The sequence below is a fragment of the Pan troglodytes genome, chromosome 14 (assembly GCF_028858775.2).
Source record: "Pan troglodytes isolate AG18354 chromosome 14, NHGRI_mPanTro3-v2.0_pri, whole genome shotgun sequence".
NCBI lineage: Eukaryota > Metazoa > Chordata > Mammalia > Primates > Hominidae > Pan > Pan troglodytes.
In genome coordinates, this window is record NC_072412.2 from 10265435 (window position 1) to 10282274 (window position 16840).

General features: G+C 36.0%; 1 long non-coding RNA gene across 1 annotated transcript in view; it reads left to right on the forward strand.

Annotated features, from left to right (window-relative positions):
• The window catches only part of LOC134808104 (uncharacterized), a 130272-nt gene extending 121861 nt beyond the window's left edge, over positions 1-8411 (forward strand). Inside the window, exons 3-4 of the long non-coding RNA XR_010150337.1 lie at positions 6971-7008; positions 8078-8411. This is a non-coding gene — a long non-coding RNA (uncharacterized LOC134808104). The remainder of the gene's footprint in view (positions 1-6970; positions 7009-8077) is intronic.
• The last annotated feature ends 8429 nt before the right edge of the window (positions 8412-16840 follow it).

Genomic DNA, 16840 nt, shown 5'->3' on the forward strand with positions numbered 1-16840 from the left:
TTGCCAAAAATCAATCAAATATATTTTAAATTAAACTTCTCCAAGATAATATTCATTTTATTCTTTCTTTAATTGCTGAGTGAGGAATAATTGTTCACTGACCCTTAAAATCCTAAAACTTAATCAGCTCACTGGAGTGGATGAATGTATATTTGTCCAGATGAGAATGCTTAAGGTCTACTTCAAGGAGTTCATAATAGTAAACATGTCCTTTTCTTCCATCAGAAGCTTCATCCTGGATCTTTTCATCCTTATTTATCTACTAGCTCTCCTTCTCCAAATACACTGACTTGGAACCCCAGTTTCAGTGGTGGACTGCATGGATTTGATTCTAAGCTATGCTATAATGAGAAAGTAGCTGTAACCCTATTCTCATTTTCTTCACATGTAATATAGAAATCATCATCAGACAATATACAGATAGGGGCAAGTTATTTCACAGATAATAATAGGTGAAAATGGAGAGTATGTGGGTGTAGACATGGCAAAGTGAGTTTAAATGGTTTCAGGAGTCTGTGGAAGTTGTCTTTGGATGATTCAATGTTCTCAGGGAAGCACAACCAAAAAGACATTGAGGATTTCTGGGGAAGTGTTAGGGATTAGAGACAGAATAAGATACAAAATTAGGTAAATTAGAGAGTGAATAGATTGGAGCATATGTAGTATGATTGATTGATAGGCAGCACTGAGATTCTCATTTTCAAGTGGGATATTTTTCAATTTGATCCATGTAGCTAGTTGCTCAAATATATGTGGGGATTTGGTGGAAATTTGGATCTAACCAGGGTTATTTTCCTGGTTAGGTTCAGCAAAGTGAAAGAGAAACAAGGAAGTTGAAGTTTCCTGGGAATGGTTGGCCATGGAATTTAGGCAGGAGAACAGGAAATAGAGTACATCAAGTTGGTAAGGGTCATTGTGAATATGATAAAATAATAGTTTGGAGGTCTCAGAGAGATTGAAAAATTTTATGTCAGCGTATGAAAGGGAATGATTAAAGGAGGAGCTCAGAGAATGGGATGAATGAAATTGTGACTACAGAGAAGTTGCTATTATAAGTAACGACGATGCTTCACTCAGTCCCTCTGGAAGTGTGGTCCCGGTGCTAGCAGCAACAGCATCACCTGGGAACTTACTAGAAATGCATATTCTCAGGTTACCCCCCCAGATCTACCAAATCTGAAATTCCAATAGCAGGCCTCAGCAATCTCTTATTGTAACACAACTGTAGGCAATTTTGAGGCACACAGTAGTTAGCACAACTGGTCTAGGGTATGTCCTATTTGGTCTTCCTCCTCAGTTCACAGTACAGAGCTCCTAAAACTTGAAATTTCCTGATAGAGATGAGAGGACCATCCTTTACTAGTCATAAGTCCCTCTTAGCCATACCTGAGTTTATGCTATTGACATGACATGAGTGGTGGCTGGAGACCCGTATAGCTTCAGGGTGGGTGCTGGACATCAGAAACATGAAGGCATAACTAGATGGTTGAAACTGTCAGCCCTCTCCTCCATCACCTCTGAGGTGCTGGGAGGGTGATACAGTGACATACTTAGAGGTCATAAGGCAGCTTTGTGCCCCTTTTCACCATACCTGGCCCTATGTCTCTCTTCTATTTGACAGTTCCTGATTTGTATCAGACAGTAACTGTAAGCAAAGTGCTTTCTTGGGTTCTGTGCGCCATCTTAGCAAATTATAGAACCTGGGGAAGGAATCCATGGAAGTCCTAATTTATAGAGAGTTGGTCAGGAGTATGGGAGGCCCACAACTCCTCTCTAATGGTGGGGGCGCAGTCTTGTGGGCCTGAACCCTGAACTTTTGGGATCTGATGCTATCTCCAGATAGATAGTCTCAGGATTGAATTGAATTGTAGGACACCATTTGGTGTCCTGAGAGTTGAAGAATTGATTGGGGTGAGACTAAATCCACAAATTTGATCTCAGAAGTTTGAGTAGAAATATTTCTGTTGGAAAACATTATCATTAGATCAAAGGTGTTCATAGAACTGAGAGATCAAAATGGCAAAGGGTCATCTATGATTACACATTGTTGACATAAACTAGAATTAAGACAAGAGTATGTAAAAGAGAGTTACATTGAGCCAGGGATAAAAATAGTCAATCAATTGATTGATTAGAATTTAGTAAATGCCATTTTTTAAAAAATTAATCTTTACTTAATTAATGGAGATACTTATCTCCATTTTGACTTTAAATTTATAATTAAAAAATTGCAATTTTATCTACTTTCCATAAAAGGAAACTGAAAAGCAATAGTAAAATGCTTCGACAGAAAATCTAACCTTCTTATTCCCAAGACGAAGAATGGCCAACTACCTTAAGCACAAAGTTAGAAAAACTTTCATAATTTTTTAAGTTGCCATATTTTATAGCTTTGAACAAGTTGAATTGTTAACTAGACCGCCCAGAGAATGGAGCCATCTAATATAATTTCCTTACTATTTAGATAAGATTTTGTTGTTGAAAATCTTAATCATTTTTAATGACCCTGTTTTCAGAGCCTGATATTAATGATTCGTGAAACTCATTAAATGTAGTTATGCATCTGATTTGAAAATCATGAGGGAGATTTTTGGTCAGATATGCATAGCAAATCTATGTCACTAGACATATGTCCCTGCTACCTATGTCACAACCTTTATGTCTACTCTTGAATTGAGGTTTTGCTACGTTTTATTTTTGAGGTTTAAGAATTATTCGTTTAGGTATCTGGGTGCAGTACACCAGCATGGCACATGTATACATGTGTAACTAATCTGCACAATGTGCACATGTACCCTAAAACTTAAAGTATAATGATAAAAATAAAATAAAATAAAATAAAAAAAGAATTATTCATTTAACTGATGGAAAATTGTATTTCTCTTGTTAGAATAGAGCCCAATTTATCTTTTCTATTTTTCATGGAGACATGAAAGGATGTGAATTTGGAATCAGAGAAACCTGAGTTCCACCATGCTTTCTTCCTCTTGCAATCCATGAAATCCACAGTGGGTTAGTGGATATTACAAAACCTCTGGTCCCACCTTATTAAGATGGAAAAAAATAATACTAATTGAAAGAATGAATGTGATAATGAGAAGAAATGGCATCAATAAAGTTTCTGGAACACAGTAAGTTCTAACAAATGCTAGTTCTTTTCTTTCATTATTCAAAATCTAAATAGAAGCCAGTTGGTAATTCCAAGATAATAGTATGAAGACAAAAAAAAAAAAGTTTGTTAACTGACCTTCAACCATTGAGGCCTTATCTTATAGAAAGCAAAATTAACAAATATTTTCTCCCTTCTACAAATGTACACCCTCTGAGAAAGAGAGACAGTGTTCCAATCAAGATGATGAAAGTATTCTGGGCACACATAGGAAGGGAAGAAGAATAAGAGAGAACCTTTAAAAAGACAATTTTAGATAGGCACCCTATTTTTACCGGCAATAACATTTTTTAGAACTTACGGCATACAAAATAGACCTTAAATGGACTCAGTGCCGAAAAATTTTTATAAGGGTGCTATATTTTCTTCTATGGTAAATCTAGGAACCAATAAAATAGCTTTGGTAATTCACTCATTACATTCTTTCCTAACTAATCTATTTACATTATAAATTTTGTTGATATGCTGTGCTTTTGCATTAATAATTCTCATGTGTCTCATTTGTGAATACATGAAAACTAGTTGTAAAATAAGGAAAATGTAATTTGAAACATCTTCAAAAACAGTTGCATAATTTAACAAATGTTTATAAATTTTCATCCTTACTCTAAAACCATAGATATCCTAAAAGTGATTGAAGGTAAAATGATTTCTTTAAATAACTGGATTTCTCACCTTGAGTTATTTTATCTCCGTACAAACTGTAGCAGTGTTATACAATGGTTAAGAAGAAATTACTTCCAAGTGAGAATAAAGATACAGCTTATTAACACTTAGTTTTGTGGATGAGACCTGAAAAATTAAACTTTTCTTCTAGAGACAAGTTGGAGTTAGTTGTGTATATAGAGTGTGAATACATAGTGTCTATATTTTACTGTCATTATTTAAACAGAAACATGTAATTTGCACTTCAAAAACCTACTACAAATTAGCTGTGTCATTTGGAAGTGTCAAAATTATCTCATTAATGATCAGATAGGCTTTTTGCTCATTGTAATGAGATATTCCTATAAACCAAATTTGAAAGACAAAGACAGAGTTTGGAGTCTTTAGTACTTGGTAAAATCAGTAGCTCTATTTAGGGCTATATTTGCAAAATACTATTCCTACTCAAGCATATTATTATTTGCAAGGCTCTTCACAAATGTTGACCACAAAGATGTTTCTACCTAACAGAAATAATTATAGTTACATATAGTTGTCTAGGAATATCTTAAACATGGGATACTAAAATAACTTTCAAGAACAAGAAGAAATGTTATACCAGGCATTTTTGCAACTAGTGCTCTATTTCAGTGCAATATTTGTGGCAATTAAAAACATAAATGACTTGGATTTACAGCTAAGATATCAAAGGAAAAATATGCAAAGGCATGATTATTTTATAAATGTGCCACATATGTGACTTGAGGTACAAAACCTCTAAGTTTAAAATTGTCTTTTTAAAAAAGAAATCAAAGCAGACAAGTGGGCAATAAGTTATGGATACTATTATAGGGTACCCTGGTAAACTAGTAGGAAGAAGACTTTTGGTACTGAAAATTCCAATTAACCACATGCCTCCATTAAGGCCATGATCACTGCCAATTTTTACTCACAAAGGCTGGAGCTAAAGTTATGTGGAATTCCATATGTGTCTAAACCATAGATTTATCAATTATCACTTAAACACAACTTGGAGGACACTATCCAGAATTTGTAGGGCTTGGCCTTATTCTAGAGAAACATACACTGGAATAGGCAGTTGGATTTTAAATTCAGCCTTAAATCTGTTGAAAATAATGCATTTTTTTCTCAGAGATGAGATATTGTCCAACTCTCTTGACTTATTTTAGATTTGATATTATACAGTTCGAACACCATGGAGATTTACTAATCTGAATGAACACATACCAAATTAGTCTTTGCTCCAGTCTCAAAATCTGAGATTAATTCTGGCTGTTGAAGAAATTTTCCAGGGTTAGGAGTACGCTTCAATGCTGGTGACCGGTACTACTTTCTGGTAAACTATAGACGACATGTGCCCTTTCACTGCCTAAACTCACTTTGTAGAACACCATTAAATGAAACTTATCACCAGTAATTTGGGAGGCTACGGTGGGCAGATCATTTGAGGTCAGGAGTTTGAGACCAGCCTGGCCAACATGATGAAACCCTGTCTCTACTGAAAATACAAAAACTTATCCAGGCATGACGGGATGTCCCTGGAATCCGAGCTACTTGGGAGGCTGAGGCAGGAAAATCGCCTGAACCCAGGATGTGAAGCTTGCAGTGAACAGAGATGTTGCCATTGCACTCCAGCCTGGGTGACAGAGTGAGACTTCATCTCCAAAAAAAGGAAAAAAAAAGAGAGAGAGAGAGAAAGAAAATTATCAGTGTTCAGTGACTGTTTTTTTTTTCATGCTGATAAACTATTACACAGAAAAGGAAAATTTTCGTGCTGATAAACTATTACACAGAAAAAGAAATGTATCCATAATGGACAATTAAAAGGGCTATACAATCTCTCTCACTGTATGATTCTGGTTTTTTTCTTTTTCTTTTCTTTTTTTCTTTTTTTTAAGACAGGATCTCACTCTGTCACCAAGGCTGGAATGCAGTGGCTCTATCTTGGCACACTGCAACCTCAGCCTCCTGGGTTCAAGCTATTCTCCTGCCTTAGCCTCCTGAGTAGCTAGGACTAGACGCATTCACCACCACGCCCAGCTAATTTGTGCATTTTTAAAATACAGGTGGGGTTTTGCCATGTTGCCCAGGCTGGTCTTGAACTCCTGACCTCAAATGATCCTCCCACCTCGGCCTCCCTAAGTGTTGGCATTACAGGCATAAGCCACCAGGCTTGGCCTGATTCTGTTTTTTAACACAATTCCTATTACTTCTGTTTTAATTTTACAAAGCCATAGGTTTTTAATGTGAGAAACCTTTGAGAAAGCATCCAGATAAATTTATAAATAGAAAAATAAATTCAGATACATAGAATTAAGTTTATTATCTAATTAGTGGGTGGCAACTGAAAAATTTTCAAGTTCCATAAACTGAAGTGAAAGGATCACTTTCCTGAAAATATTACAAAGGCTTGATAATTACCTGGATTGTACTAAAACCTACACAATCTAGTATAATCTATAGCAGCAATTCATAAAGACAGCTTCACTTACCATGTAGAATTTATACGTACACTAAATTTAAGGAATGCATTACTTGTTATTGGAGAAGGATAATAACTCCCAGCAGAACTGATTTGCATGAATGCCTATTAAACTATCATCGATGTAGAAATTAAAAGTTAAGCTATTCAGCCCCAGATGTGTGAGAGACAGAGAAAATCTTCAAAAGAGTTCAGCTACCAAATCCCTTCCTCAATAGCTCTTTGAGTCTCAAGACAGTTTCAACCACACACAGCCTCAGAGTCTTATGGTCCAAACAACAATTGACTGCAGCTCTAAAGTAAGAAAACATTTGAAAAGAAACAATCAAAGATCTATGCCAAGTTATGGTCAAGGAGGTCCACCTACTGGTGGGTGAGCATGGCAAGGATAGGGACTAAGCCAAATGATGGGTTTACCAAAACAGAAACAAGAGAAGCCAATGGAAACAGAGTCCAGGTTATAACAGGAGCCCAGGCACTTGATGTGGGAACCCTATTTGTCTCATTTAGCAGCTAGAGTTTTAACGTCCTATGAGGCACAGCTAATGCCCTTCATTATTATTTTTTGTAATTGACTGCATAGTTTAGAACTATGCCTTGAATTTAATATCTGTCTGTTGAAGAAGAGAATAATGATGAAAATCTGTCCACAGGTTCTGTGCAGTACTGAAGAGCAACTTCAGCTCTTGAGGTATCTATCAGAAGTCTTACTCTCTAAAAAGCCTCTGGTTAATTACTGATATAGGTTGCTGACAATTTCACTCTCACAATGTAGGGGAAGCAGGAATGTTATCTGGCCTCTTGGCTCCTCTTCCTTTGCTTTCCACAGATCTCTCTGCTGGTTCACAGAGGAATAGTTTCGTGGCTCTCAGTTCATTTTGCAATTCTGCTAGAATCTCATTCCATCCTCAATTGTAACTAGCTTGTCCTTCACCCAACGCTTATTTATGGAGGGACAGATAGCAAGAAGAAATCGCACTCTGGATTACAAAGTGGGAAGACGCACCCCTTGGCCAGAATGCCTGCCTCCTATGTTCATGATGGATATTTCGAATTGATCTCAGTACTCTTTTCCATTGAGCCCATGTCCCAAATTGGCCGTGAGTTAGGGAGAGGGCTCTAGAGTGGGAAAGATGTACCCAAAACTTCCCTAATCTATCAAGCCTAAAAAATTAAACTTTCAATTCAACATCCCTTGTTTCTCCAACTTGGAGTGCCTGATGGTGTGGGAAGCCCCTACTCATAAAAATTCATAGTTGAAGATTGTTGGTAATTTTGCCCAACCCCTTCTTTTTTTGTTATACTTTAAGTTCTAGGGTACATGTGCACAACGTGCAGGTTTGTTTCATATGTATACATGTGACATGTTGGTGTGCTGCACCCATTAATTCGTCATTTACATTAGGTATATATCCTAATGCTTTCCCTCCCCTAGCCCCTCACCCCACAACAGGCCCCAGTGTGTGCTGTTCCCCTTCCTGTGTCCATGTGTTCTCATTGTTTAATTCCCACCTATGAGTGAGAACACGCAGTGTTTGGTTTTTTGTCCTTGTGATAATTTGCTGAGAATGATGGTTTCCAGCTTCATCCATGTCCCTACAAATGACATGAACTCATCATTTTTATGGCTGCATAGTATTCCATGGTGTATATGTGCCACATTTTCTTAATCCAGTCTATCATTGTTGGACATTTGGGTTGGTTCCAAGTCTTTGCTATTGTCAGTAGTGCCTCAATAAACTCCTTCTTTCTTTGCCTAGTTACAGCTCAATGCAACCTCCTGGCAGGCCAGCCTTAAGCCCAGCAGTCCAACCATGCATCTAAGCTGAGTTCTCATCAGAGCCAACTTCAATTATAAACAACTGAGATGATGCCAGAGGCCAGAATCCCTGAGAACCCAATTTGCTGTCATCACGATGGCTGAAACAAGGTGTTTGGCATCTAGAAAAGCTGATCTGTAGGAAATTTCCAATAGAGTTCAATTTTTCTAAGTTTAAAGTGTACAATATCATCAAGGTCAGACACTCGAGATAAAACTGGGCTTGCATTTAAATATAATAAAAATATTTGAAGAATAGTAAGAGTGGTGACTACTTTTACACAGGAATGTTTTAAATAAATTGTTTTTTTCTTCTGCCTTTAAAATTTTGTGATTTGTCAATGAGATGTTGACATATTTTTAATGAAGCATGCCTTGTAAAATAATAAATGAATGAAAAATACACAGTAATATTCACATCAACAAAGCTAGAAGACTGTATGTCTCAAGAGGCTCCATCATCTACCCAGTGGCCACTTGACCAAATTAAGATCCAAATACCAAAAAGAAAAGTAATTAAAATTTGTGTTGCATGCCTTATAAGACCAAACCTATAAAATGAGGGGAAACTTCACAATTACTTGTAATTTGCTCTGTGGAATTGTAACAGATGGATTATAAAGACGATTCCATGATAAACATCTAAATGTGGTTACTACCTTCTGTGCTTTCTTGGTTCATATTTTTATTGTTTTTTTTTCTTTATAAACAGATAATTCATTCCTATCTATGGCAATGCAAACTTTTCAGATCATGTGTGATAAATAGTTATCCAACTTTCTAGATGTCCACCCAGAGCTGCTTCCATGTGAAGAGGTGGAAACGGATTCTGTGCATGATACTGGTTAGGATTGGGAACTGTTTTTTTAAAGGAGATTTTAAAAATTAGTTTTCCTTGTACACATAGCCATAATATTGTGTTGCTAATTGCCCTCTGGGAACAAAGTCATACCAATCACAAATATATTGCCTAAAGTGGGAGGCTTATTACTCTGCTGTGAATTCCATCTCCTATTATGTTTTAAAGATGCTACAAACTTGAGACATTACTATGTAGATGACATTCCCAGCAAATCCCCAAACAACACTTAATGAGATTTCAAATACCAGGATCATGCAACAGTAAAAGATATAAGGAAATAAAGAAAAGCACAGTATATGTGTAGAAGGCATTAAAACACAAATTTTATAATTATGAATGCATATAATAAGGAACAAGTTTTACTCTAAATAGCAATTAAATCAGAACTACGATACAGGGAATAAAAGTGAATATTAAACCATTGTACTGACAATAACAGAGCCCTTTTTCTGCTGCGTGATGGAATTTAGTGTTTACTAAGGAAGAAAAAAATGCAAGATATCTTAAATTTGGTACTTTCCAACAAATTTAAGAAATGTGTACACACTTGAGGAGACTTAAGAAGTCTCTGACTAAAACACTAGAAAAGAAAAGCAGTGAAAAGCCAAATAACTATTACTCAACAATAACGACATTGGTTACTATTATATTAATATTAAACACACTATTAAGCAACAACTATTAAGCTCATTTCAGTTACTCACTGAGCCCAAAGTCATTTTTCATGAACCATTCACAACACTGATAACCTATTGAAAAATGATTGAAAACAAAAAACTTATTGCTTTCCAAGTCCTTTTAAAGCCTTCTCATGTGTCATTTCATATAATCCTTATAACGAATCTATGGAGTATATACTGACTTTATCTCTGTACAGAAAAGAAAACTGAGTCATATTCAGAATAAGTTGCAAAGTTCCCCAGATAATCAGTGTCATAGGTGAAATTTGTTGTCACAGTGTACTCAAGTTTAATTTAGGGAAGCAGTACAAATGATGGTTGAAAGCACAGGTTCTGGGGTAAATAGCCTGAAGTCAAAATCTAGTTCATATCCTCAGTGGCTGTGTGATCTTGGGAAATTTCCCTTAACTCTCTGTGTCTTGGTTTTATAGTTTCATCCATTTTTGCCTCTCATATGAGGTGGTGAGCATTACACTAGTTTATGCTTCTAGGACACTGAAAACGGTACCTGGCTCTTGATAAATATTACAAATTTTGTTTCATTTTCTTCACCTTGAGTATTTCATGGCCAGATGGAAATCAATGTCAATATGAAAAAATGTTCATAATTCAACAGGAAGAAATACAAAACCATATAAACAACTTTGTTTTACTGGCAAGTGTATTTGGAAGCTATGTCAAATTGAGAAGGGAAAGGGAAAGCCTCTAAGGGCATCGATTAATCAATGACCGAAAGCTGATGAGATTTGTCTGGAATTTTTTTTGGAGACTCTGAGACTTAAAATTTTCACAAAAGAAGGAGATGAATTGAGTAGTGTGGAAGAGACATTTTCTGAAGTCAGCTGAGAAAGGAGAGACAAATATGGTAAGGGGAAAATGGTATGAAGTAATAATATCTATGAAGTGCTTTCTAAAGTATAACACATGTAAATTATGTTAAATGTAAACTATCATGATTATATCATTACTGTCTGACTGATACAACTATATCCACCTCAGTTAGCCACATAAGATCAATTTTCCTATACCTTAGCGAATACCAGTGACCTCCAGTTCAGAAACAGCATAAATATCTATCCACAGCTGAGCAGACACATACAGCTAGCTACCAGATGAAATAGGCTATATCATAAAATACTATTGTTTTCCATTTTTTAATTGTGGCAAAACACACTCAACAATTTGCATCTTAACCACTGTTAAGTATACAATTCAGTGTTATTAAATGTATTCACAATGTTGTGCAAGCATCACCACCACCCATCTCCATAATTCTTTTTGTCTTGTAAAATTGAAATCCTGTACCCACTAAAAAGTGACTCCCCATTCCCTGCCCTCCCAGGGCAACTACAGCTTTACTTTCTGTCTTGATGAATCATACAATATCAAATGCAATCTTTAAAATATTTAAAATCTTTTGTCTGGAAGCAAAGTGGAAGTTAATATCAATGGCTATGCCTTCAGTGAGTTCTGAGACCACATTACAATGTAGTTAACCATTTATCTTTTATTATGTTCTAGACCTATTATTTCTTCCTGGCACAAAAATATCTTCTTTGTAGATTATGGCATTTACCTCTATCTCCACACCATTTTGGTCTCTCATCCACAGATCATCAGCCTCTTGCTTAGTCTTCCATTTAATGACAATTTCTATTTAGTATACAACAGTCCTTCCCCCTGCAATGCAATTTCTTCACTCTTTAAAGCTCTGACTCTGGCTACTGGTCTCTGTTTTGTACTCATCCCTAGAGCCATGTATTCAAATATTTCTCAGAACTTCTTCACATCTAAAAATCAAGGATTAGTTTATTGCTCTCTGATTATATTCTTCTGGTATTTCAAGTATCCTCTATAACTTCTTCATCTGCCCTTGCTTTTATTCTACATCAAGATGTCAAGTTCATGGACTTCCCAATTAATCATTTAAAAAATTTATTTCAAGCCTTTATGAGTCACTACAATATACATATGTTCTCAGGAATTATGGCCCTACAATTTGTATGTGAGAATAGTTCCTGTGTCAGGCATTACAGACATAAGAGTAAATAAACTCTAGCCCCTGCCTACAAGGAGCTAATTCCCAGCCTAAGACAGATTATAAGCCAATAATATGCAGAGTTGTAAGACTAAGGAAACTGATTGGGATATACGTAATTCGAGCTGGGAATATCAGAAGAAAAACTTTTTGAAAGTCATGAGACATGAGCTGTGCCTAAAAGAATAAAAAATAGAGAGAGAAATAAGAAGAAATAAATTAGGGAATGAGATGGGTATAATAGTAGAAAAAGGAAATCTCTTTAGATAAAACAGGGTATGAGAGTATATAGGAGGCGTATTAACTCAGTGTGGTTGGAGAAAACAGGTTGAAAGGAGAAATAGGGGAGAAAGTTACAAAGGGAATCAAACGTGTTAGTAGTTGGGGGAAAAGCAAATATTGAATACGACCCATAGATCTTGTATAACCCAATGTTTGGTAGTAGCTTACATAAAAAGTTGTGACAAAATAACCAGAGATATACAGAGAAAATAATAACTGAGTATTATATTTCCTCTCAGTAGAAACCTAAAAAAAATGTAATCACACACTGATCTTTTAACTGACCTCCACTTATCTTGCTGCCTGGATTGGCATACATATTCCTCTGCCTGAAAAATTGCTCAATACTTTTGAAATGTTGTTTCTCACTGTTACACCCAGGCATTTCTGCTAACACCAGCTGAGTTGTAAGGGGCCCTCCAGGAGACCTAGGTTGTTCTCCTTATCACATACATTATTTTCATTTATCAATTTAACCAGAATATCTAATGAAATATTATGGACACCAATAGCATGAATACAAATATAGCTATAGACTCTAAAAAGTAAATTGATGTCTCCTGAAAGGCTGTCATGTCTTAGATGCTAAATTTGGAGTATGTGTTTCTAATAAATAAATAGCTTGCTTTAATCATTCTGACTTATGAATGTAATATAGGGGAGCAGCTTTGATTTTGCCCTTAATCATAAAAAAAAATTAGCCGGGTGTGGTGGTGGGCACCTGTAGTCCCAGCTACTCAGGAGGCTGAAGCAGGAGAATGGTGTGCCCCTGGGAGGCGGAGCTTGCAGTAAGCCAAAATTGTGCCACTGCTCTCCAGCCTGAGTGACAGTGCCAGACTCTGTCTCAAAAAAAAAAAAAATCATACAAGAAGTAAATGATGATTTAGCATAAAACACAACTTTAGCCTAAAACACAGTTCATAGGGCTCAAACTTTGTTATTTTATGGGATTATACTAACCAGTTAATATTCAAAATTTACCATTTCAAAAGAAGAAATATTGGTCTGGGAAAATTCCCATTGCTTATACAGAAGAATGGGGGAATCTTTTTGAGCACAACAATTCTAATGATCTTCCTCATCACCGGTTCCAAAACCAAGCCCATGGAAGGCCTGCATAGGGATAATGTGGAGAACATGCACAAGAAATACACATCACCAGCTCCTCAACTCAGAGCTCCAAGGGAATGGCCAAGGAAGCTGTATTGTCCTAGGAAATTTGAGACAGTTTTGACTTACATTAAATCCTGCTCAATCATATGTATGTACACACACACACACACACACACACACACACACACACACACACACAGACGGTGTTGTCAGTGAAGCCTCTAACAATGCATCTTGACTGGACAGATTTGACAATTAAAATGGCTGGAAGAAAATAGGGCTTCATAAGTGGCACTTACTATTCACATTACACATTAAAAGGACATCTCCTATATTAAATCTTGTCTATGATAAAAAGGCAGAAAATCATGACCCAAGGCTAGTTTATAACTGCAGAAATGTTCAAGATAGACCAATGCTTTCTATGTTTAGGAACTGACAATAAAGTACAGGTCTTTATAATCTACCATTTTGCCTCATTTGATACCAGGTGACCTTCATAATGCAGGCAATAGAGAATTGCAAGATTTGTCAGAGATTTCAGGTCTTTGGAAAGCTATGCTCTTTCACAAGAACAGCCATGGAAACAGGAAGAAAGTCAATTCCCACTTAAGGTAATCAGAATTTACAAATATTCCTTTCTTCATTGAAATCTCAATAGGCACTTCAATATTATCTTTAATTAATTCTTTTGTTACAATCATGCATCACATAACAACATTTTGGTCAAGGATAGTGCAGATGTATGACAGTGGTACAATAAAATCATAACACTGTATTTTTACTGTACCTCTAGTATGTTTAGAAATGTATAGATACACTTACTGTATAGATATAAGTAAGTATAGATATACTTAACTGTTGTGTTACAATTGCCTACAGTATTCAGTACAGTAACATGCTGCACAGGTTTGTAGCCTAGAAGGAATAGGCTATACCACCTAACCTAGGTATGTAATCAGCTATAGCATCTAGGTTTATGTAAGTAAACTCTGTGATATTCATACAATAATAATATTGTCCAGCAATGCATTTCTCAGACACACCCCTGTCATTAAGTGACACATGACTGCATTAGTTAACACTATGGAAACTTCATGGGAAATGGACACTGCAGCTCCACCATAAATAGAAACTGTTTATGTCAAAAAACATGTAAAAGCATAGTTGCAAGATTACAATTCCTTCCAGATATTTCATTTAGTATCTCCACAGATCACTTACTGCCTGAATAGCATTCTTGGGTCTCCACCGCCTCACATTTTATTTCAGGTCATTCAATCAATTGTCAAAGACGCATCCAACATTAACTTTCCAACTACTGGTTTGGATTGTGTCAACATTGTCATCCTGGGCCACAAGAACACAAAAGGCTAACTCAGTGAGGCAACATAGACACTGATCAGTGAGATTTTGCTGAAGGGTGGTACCGTTTTTTACTAAGATCAAGGGTATTCATAACTTCAGGCATCTAGACAACATTGAAAAGGGCAGGTTCATAGATAAAAAGGAAAAGAGGAAGGGTTTTTGCAGTATATATGAGCTACCATGTCTCCTGTTTAACCTGAGTCTGAAGAGATTCAAAGTGCAGGTGCCATGAAGGCCTCTTTAATAGTTTAATGTCGATTGATTTTCTGGGCTACACTTCCCAGCATTCAAATTGCTAAATGCATATAAACTACTACTGAATATTTATAACCTGGATTTGTGCTTTTGAGTGACCTTATCTACAGTTACGTGCTTCAGTGATCCAACTTGGGGTGGACTCCAAACTTTGATAAATTAAAGACCCTGCTTATTCCTTGAGTATTGCTACACTGACAACTGATTTAGTGAATGCCACTGTGAAAATAATAAACCTCTCGGTGAATATATTTAGACATGTCTTGTAACCTGTACACATCTTAACCAGAGATGTCACTTGGTCTTTCTATGTTCAGGAGCGGGTGGAGATAGAAAAACATACAGGATTTTAATTGTTTCCTGTGAGACTAACAGAAAATTCAAGCTAGTGAAGTATGTTTATGCATGGCACACTTCTCACGAGCAATTTTAGGAAGTTCTACCCACAACCCCGTATGTCTTTTGATATGTGGGTTACCTTGGAGAGAGAAAAAGAAACTCTGAACACAAGCATGAAATACTTTAGAATTTTATCTAGAGTTGGACTTGTCCAAAAGCTTTTGTATAAACTTGCTTGATGAGCAACTGTTGTCCACTGGTACCTTCACTGTACAATCCACACACAACCAAACTTCACAACTGGACACCTAAATTTGCACTTTGTTTGGTAAAGCTGAATGAAAAATGTTGTCTTTTAAGCTTATGCTCTCTTATGAAAACTGTTATTAGATTAATTTTACTCCAAGATATGCCAGTTAGGAAATAACTTCCAATTTAATTTCACCAGCTCCCTGTGGGTGGACTAATTACTCATACATCACACTTACTCTGGTGGTGAAATGCCTCAAAAGAAGGTCTCCAGAGTGTTGCTTTACCTAGAAGGACAAGAATGAAGAGACATAAAAATCATTCATTAAGAAGGAAGATTTTCCTTGCCTAGATTTTCACTTGTAGGATCCAATTAATTTTATCACTTAATATTTTGTCCTGGTGGGCATTCATTTTACAAATTTGTAAGGTCAGTAGAAATGGAAACTTTTGGAAATCAAACTGTAAATGTTCTGTAGACGTTGACAGAAATAGCAATTTGGAGCTGTGCTTTTGCCAACTAGACACTCTGAGAAAATCTGTGAGAGGATATTTTCAGGAAGTCATTGAACCCCCTAAAAATCAAGTTTATTCCTTTTACCATAAATATAAATAATTAAATTATTATCAACCACTTTCAATATTCCAATAAGTAACCTTTATTGTTTATTTCATTGACATGATCTACATAGACACACGATTTATCTTCTTTTGTGATACATTCAGAAAATTTGCTGCCTGGAAAAGCCATGTTTTAAAATTACCACCTGTTTGATGACTTTTTTTTGTACTTTAAGTTTTAGGGCATATGTGCACAACGTGCAGTTTAGTTACATATGTATACATGTGCCATGTTGGTGTGCTGCACCCATTAACTCGTCATTTAGCATTAGGTATATGTCCTAATGCTATCCCTCCCCCCTCCCCCACCCCACAACAGGCCCTGGTGTGTGATGTTCCCCTTCCTGTATCCATGTGTTCTCATTGTTCAATTCCCACCTATGAGTGAGAACATGCAGTGTTTCATTTCCACTTAAGTATCTATCTCTATTTGTCCTTTATTTTCACTTCCATCCTAGCTCTATCCCTTGTCTCCTTCGTGTGTCTCAGGATAGGTGCCCTATAACATTTTGTATTTCTGGAAACCCTTCAATATAAATTTATTACATGTAAAAATAAAAAGTCTGTTTTAGCGAACTTTTTCTTCACAAATTATATTTTCCTACTTCCCTATTAGACAATTTTTGTAGGCTCCATATGCTATTAATTTATATTCACTTTTAGAAGAATTTTCATCAAAAGCAAAAGTCTTATGTAAATTGATTATATGCTATTTCTACTTCTATGTATATATACACACATAGCCACATACATATATGTAACTCCAGAGGCCTGCCTGGACTGTTTAATAACTGTATTGAACAACAGCAAGAAAAAGCTGTTCAAATTTCAAACAACAATTTGAACTGAAGACCTCACATCTTTGAATTAAATAGACACTAGTAGCCTTTAAAAATT